Raw genomic sequence first — 7,401 nt, forward strand, 5'->3', positions numbered from 1 at the left:
TGGAAAGCTTGTATCAGGGCTCCTGTAGAGTTTAAAAGAGTAAAGATATTTTACTTCTTAACATCAAGTCTAGGAGTGAACAAATTTTTTTTCTTTTTTTCAATTTTCAGACTTCAAATATAGGAAATATCCAGGTTTTCAGTCTCCTATAGGTGTTTTCAGTCTCCTATAGGTGCTTAATTGTTCACTTCCAAGATGCCAACTGTTGCCTTCCATTTATTCATCTGGAAACCTAGAGCCACTGCTTCTATTCAGTAGTGAAAACTAGTATAATAGACATCATTAAATATGCATGCGGAGGCACTCGGGGTGTACGACACAGAGAGCAAGTGTGGCATGGGGAATTATCTAAACTCTTAAGCAGGCCTCGGGTCTACCGTCAAATTGATAAGGATAAGAAAAATGGAAAGACTTCGTTTTGGAATTACGTGAGGAGCAGAGCTTTGTCCTGTTCAGTGCAGTGAAGGTAAGAGGATTTGATGCTTCTCTGTGTGCCATACTACAGGTTTGGATATTTGATGCTGTAACCATATGGCACAACATGATGCATGTGTGTGTGGGGAGCACACCTGTAGTTCTATTGAATAGACTTTAGTAGCAAAGTGCTGCATAAATGACCTTGGATCTTGGATAATGGTATTATAAGTAGCATAAAATGTTAATCACTACAAATTTTTCATTAAAACTCAACAATAGAACTTTATATTTTTTTCTTTGTTACAGTTTTTTTTCCTTTTTTTTATATTTATCTTCCGTCTTTGATCTGATGTCCTCACCTCACCCCTAATTTCTATCTATGAAATTTGGAAATTATCCATATTTTGAAAACTCTCAGCTGAAATCCAACACTTGGGTGAAGCCCAAAATGAAAGGTTTTGTATGTTTTGTTTTTTTGGGGACACAAAGAGAAATGTTTCAGGATAGATTTTTACAAAACGTGTAAATGTACGAAACTGAAATTAGAATTTCAGCACACTGTGTAGATCTTGTCAGTTTGTAAGGATTTTGAAACCAAATCATTAAGTACTGCTTATCTGATGGTTTATCAACCATGCTATTTGATGCAACAAATTTTCACAAGCTCCATCAACATTATATGGTGCATTTATTCCTTCTGATATCTTGCACACTAACTTGCACAATGAAGACCAGGCCTTAAAAATAGCGCACTGAAGAACTTTGCTGCCATCTACTGAAAAACAGTGTGGATGGTGGACTTGATAAAGACACTATAACCTCACATTTAATAAAAGACCTTTATTAATGCATGTGTTTATCTGAACATGTCTCCATTGGAGACAATAATAAAGTACTTTTCCCTCTTAGCTTTGGATTGAGCAGTTCGATCCTGGCTGTTTATCATTCAGGCCAGTTCGAATATAGCTAAAGAGAGATACAGCATGTTTTTTGTTTTTTATACTTCCTTTGAGGTCTAAGCAGATTTATTAATCAATTAAAGCAAACAGATTACAGATTGTCCAATTTTTCTTAATGTGAATTGATCAAATTTAGCAATACCACTAGATAGTTGCTTAAATCCTGAGAGAAACCGCATGCCATTTATATGTTTAGCAACACAATCTGAACATTTTCTGAGCTGTCTGATGAGGTCTTGTTATATGACAATCTATTTTGTAACTGCTTTACGCACACCACAGAACGGTGTATAGAATTTGAATAAATATTGTGTTAGGAATAAATATCAATATTAAATTCTTGTGAATACTTGAAAATGACTGATTTAGGCTGTAGTTTTAAAGCAATCTGAGCTCTAATGCTGTGTTATTGCTTTAACTATATTGTATATAAGAGCTACAATAGATTTAAAACAATAGATGCAGCACAGCAGAACATTTCACATTATATAATGAGTGATGTGATGCAATTTCTTTATAGTAATCAACCATTAAATATGTCATGAAAACAATGTATGTATGGAAACTAAACAGTCTTACAAGTCCTACATGTTTAGTGCTAACCCATATTTATATCTGTAGCACATTAATGCATTTCAATAATTTAGTATATTAAGCTAATGGAAGGTGTTTCATTTATTCCTCTTCTACTCTTATACTGTAATAGTCACAATAACTGAACGAATGGTCAGTGAACTTGTGAAGAGAGAGAGAGAGAGTTATTTTTTTTTTTTAGATATATTTAGAGCTCCTACAATGAATATTTCATCATTTCTTAGTATGTGAAGTATCTGAATACTAGCCATTAAGAATTTATTACTCTTAGTCCCATGGACTCTGAGCATTAACTCTCGTCAATGAATTAACACGAATCCCTAAATGACACTTTTAAAATAAACTAAAAATGAAACAGCAACAACAACAGCCACAAAATATGTCAGGCAACACTTACTAACAAGAGCACAAAGCAGTGATAGCTGAAACCAACCTAGGTCTCTCTTTTTATCCAAACTAAAGAAAAAATCTATAAGCTAATGTATTTAAAAATTGAGTATAATGCAATATTTGAAGCTTTTAATATGTGAAGATTATAATGTATTTTATTTTCTGAACATCTTACAACAATCACAGTAGATTGGATTTTTTTTTGTAATATAGCAAAACCAATGCAGTTGTACAAAGTGTTAAAAATAAAAAATAAAAAATAAAATAAATCAAGCATTTACCTCAGCAAAAGGCTGTAATTCTGTATTTGTGTGTGGTATTTGCACTCACCTTTTAAGCTGGATAATATTACTTTTTTATTCTGCATCACAACCATATACTTCTGCTCTTTGGAAATGTTTCTCAGACAGTTTAGTAACAGCTCACTGAACTGCATAATTTATACAGGAATGAACCAAAGAGATAATGTTACTCTAAGTGAGTGTAGTTGATACATTTAAGGTGCCCTTTCCAACTATAACAGGGAGTCCTCGCATACTTTCAGACACATGTTTCCAGACTTTTGCAAGAACACTATCCGAGACTCGCCAAGGACAAATATGTGACCGGAGTACCTTTAGGACAGAGAAAATTTTAAAAGCTTCAACAAATGACCAAAGGGATTCTAATGCAGAGGTCATCTTGCCTGTGGGAAATCTTTTGCCAAAATCAGCACAACCGCTAAGGGATACAATTTTTCCATTGGACATTTCTTAGATGAGGAATATAACCATGCAAGGTAGAGTGAGTCTCCTGAATGAGTGTAATATGTGCGTCATTAAAGAAAACCTGCTTCTGATTTGGGACAGTAATAAAAAAAAAATAGATTACATTAGATAAGACACAGCCTTTTGTCATTTTGAGCTGTAGTTTTTTTTTCATCTGTGCCTTTGAAAGTGATTTTTCTTGCTCCAAATGAACCAGTTTTGTTAAAATATACATTTTCAATAATTTTTTTCATATTGACATAAATTAGTATAAAATGCCTCCAAAGAAAGTTGAAAAAACAGCAGCTGCTCAGGGAGGAAAAAATGGACAAAAAGGGGCTAGGGCAGGGGCTAAAGAACCTCCTGCAAAAGGCAAAGTAAAAGAAGATCCTAAAAAGGCAAAAGGAAAAGCAAAACCTGCTGTTACCAGTGAATCTGAAGATGGCTCGGATGCAGAGTTATTAAAGACAGGAGCAAAGGCCCAGACACCAGCCCAAAAGCCTAAAAGAGGTCTAAAAACTACATCTAGACTTTTTATGCGACTATCGAAGAAAAAAAAAGATACCCCTATGAAGGCTTTCCAAAATCCATCTAAGTTGCTTGCAGGACTTGGCAAGTCTAAACCTGAAGATCTAAAGAATACATCTAAATTCATGTCAGGTTTTCTAAGTGGTGGAAAAAATAAAGTTGAGAAGAAAGAAGGCGAAAAATCTCTTTTATTGCTCAATATCGGTGGAAAAACAAAAAAAACAGCAGCTGCAACTTCCGGGCTAGGAGGCAAACTGAAAGGATTTATGGGCAAAAAGCCTACTGCACCTGCAAAATTCAAGAATAAAGGAGGGCTTGTGGGAAGAATTTCAGGAGCTACTAATTGGCTGATTAGTAAATTCATATCATCTAAAACATCTCGGGGAAGACAAAGTCGTTCAGTTCGTCAACGCAGGTCAAACAAAGATAGATATGGCTATGAGAATGGAGGATATGAGTATGATGAGGCTGAATTTAGCTATGGGGAAGAAGACTATGACCTAAGAAGCTATGGAAGAAACAACCCACAAGGGCGATATTTGGACCAGAATGAATATGACCATGGACGATTCAGAAGACCTTATCAATATGACTGCCATGATGAAGAGTACTATTGTTATCCTGAAGATGAATATGGATTATATGGTGAAGAAAGTGATTACTATGATCCCCTTTATGCCGATGAATATGGCTATTACGTTGAAGACTACATTGACCAATACAACGAAAGACAACCATATGACTATTATGATACTGGAATAGACTACTATGATCCTAGGCAGCAAAGAATGGATGAATATGGTTATTTTGATAGTGGCATTGAATATTATAATGAAGCTGGGTATCCACATGAAGAAGAATATGACTACTATGGAAATGATGGGGAATACTACAATTATGGTGCTTACCCAGAGCAGTTTGATTATTATGGTGATCAGCAAAATTTATATGGAAGTCAGGAGTGGTACCCAGATGCTTACATGAGGTACCCAAATTACCCAAATCCATACAATCAAAATCTTTACACCTATAGTGTAGAACCTACAGCAATTTATATAGATCCTCTTTTAGGTGTTAATCAGCCATACACCTACCTAATGGGGGATATAATGGAACAGACAGAGCCATCTGAACCTTACACTAATGAAACTGCACAGCTAGGAATGGAAAGTTTTATGCCTGAAGATCAGTTTCGGCTCCCAAGACCACAAGTCAAACTGTTCGGAAAAGAGAAACTTGAAATTGTAAATCCAGCATCTCCTCATATTGCTCTAAATGATTTAGAATTGATGTCTGATATGCAACACGAAAACCCTCAGATGTTTCCTCAACCTATGGGGTTTACTCAAAACATTTCACAGCAAATGGTAGAAATTCCACAACAGTCATCCACCGCAACTCTTATGCTAAGTCAACAAACACCAACAGCATTTCCTGCAGCAGGTGGCAGTCCTGTTATGCTTCAACAAACACCAACAGCATATCATGCAGCAACAGGTGGCAGTCCTGTTTTATTCCAAACAACACCAACAGCATATCATGCAGCAGCAGGCAGCAGTCCTATTTTTGTCCAACAAACACCAACAACATTTTCTGCAGCAACAGGCACTGGTCCTGTTTTGGTCCAGCAAACACCAGTAGCACTTTCTTCATTACCTGTTGGGTCTCCTATTTTGGTCCATTCACCACAATTGCCATCCTCCCCAATACTTCAAGCAAGGTCTCCTTTTCCTCCTCCTATGCCAGTATCACCCACACCGAGTAGACACTCTTTTGGACCTGTGGGTCACATGCCACTGTCAGCACCTCTATCACCTGTTTTATCTGCAAGGAGATTTGACCCAGGCTTCATTGATCAAGCAAACCCCACTTATATATATCCAGATCCCATGTTTCAAAGACCCGAATTTCCATTTGAGACTATGCAACAAACATCACTAAGACGAAGAAGTCCTCATCTCTCACCACAGCTTTCTATCAGGAGGGGTAAAGTTTTACCAGGCAGGAATAGTCCTTTTCCCCACCAAAGGTTTGATACCCAACCACAGGGAATAAGTCCAGGATTTTCACCAAGACAGCAAAGAGTATTTGGTCAATCATCATGGAATACCAATACACAAAGACCACTATCACCGCTCCAAAAAAGAGGGCTTACGCCCCCATCTTCCCCACAATTTTCAAGACGAGGTCCATCTCCAACAGTCACTTTGAGGGGAAAGTCTCCCATCCCCCAGAGAAGACCTTTATCTATTAGAGGACAATCTCCTGATGTTGTAGAAGGAGGGAGTCCATTAACCCCATTGCGAGGCTCGTTAAGAAGGAAAAGCCCTCCCTCATCTCCAAGAATGAATCTACGGCAAAGTGTCCATTCAGGCCCCCCTCAAAGTCCTTTCAGGCCAATTGGTGGAAAAAGGCATGACTCTTTTATATCATCAAAATCAATTGCTGCTTCATCACAACCATCTTTAAGAAGAATGAGCCCTCCTCTATCTCCAAGAATTGATCAACAGACTGAACCTTATCCACCAGGCTCACCTCGTGCCCAAAGAACAGTATCACCAAGACCAATATCCTCTTCTGCCGCTCGACCTCTCTCTCCTACACCATCAAGACTGTCTGCTAGAATCCAGCATGATACTCAAAGTCTGTCTACTCATCCGTCCACACGTAGATTTAGAGGATTTGGTCGGAATAAAGTACCAATGGGTACTGTTAAACCATCCCCTGTCAATCCAGTTTTGCAAAGAAGAAGCCACCAGGAACATCCTCTAACACAAAACGTATCCCCATTCACATCTTCCATTCCTAATGGAGTAATAGGTTCAGGACCTATGCATCGAAGTACAACCTCATCACCTGTAACCTTAAGAAGACAGGGCTCAAGGCCTACAGTATTCCGAGACTCAAACAGATTTTTCCCACCAGGAACTCCAAATCCCCAGAGAGGTTTTCATAGACCTGTTGGTAGAGGCCGTCCAGTCGTGAGAGTACCAATAAATCCTGTTCCACTAAGGCAGTCAGTAAGAGGGCCGAGCCAAACAATTTTAATGAATGGCGAGGCTCATTTTCCTCAGCAAATTTCAGTAAATGGACTCGGATCACCATTACCACAACCAGCCATAATGCATATACCAAATCAGGCATCAATGAGACCAGGTTCACCTCAATTAACAGCAAGACCTGGATCACCTCAACTTCCAGTTCAACCAGGCTCACCTTATTCCCCATTGAGACCAGGCTCACCTCATGTCCCTCTCAGACCAGGCTCACCCCTTATCCCAATGAGGCCAGCCTCACCTCACCTCACAGTGAGACCTGGCACGCCGGTGCTTGTGCACTCTGCACCACATGGGAATCTTTCTTCTCCTGTAATAACAAATTCTTTACATAATCAAGCCATCAACCACCAATCTATCAGAGCAGCAGCTGCTGGTCAGCCTCAAGAGATAATATCATTTGGCCAGACAGTTGAGCAAAGTCCTCCTATTCTCTTAACAACTGGTTTACAGAATCCAAATCTCTCCACTGCATCATATAATTCACCACTTAAAGGCTTCAGTCCTACACAGTCTCCACTAATGGCACACATCAATCAGAGTGCAATTCAGTCCTCGTATAACTCAATGCAGCAAGCTGCAGCTCCTCAATCAGTAGCGATGCTTCCGAATGTTCAACCTAGTTATCAAAATTCTCCTATGCTGGGAAATGCACTCCAAAATCCATATCTTCGTAATTCTTCATTAAGCTCGTCTGTACAAAGACTTGCA

This window comes from Tachysurus vachellii, chromosome 21, assembly GCF_030014155.1.
Source record: "Tachysurus vachellii isolate PV-2020 chromosome 21, HZAU_Pvac_v1, whole genome shotgun sequence".
NCBI classification, from domain to species: domain Eukaryota; kingdom Metazoa; phylum Chordata; class Actinopteri; order Siluriformes; family Bagridae; genus Tachysurus; species Tachysurus vachellii.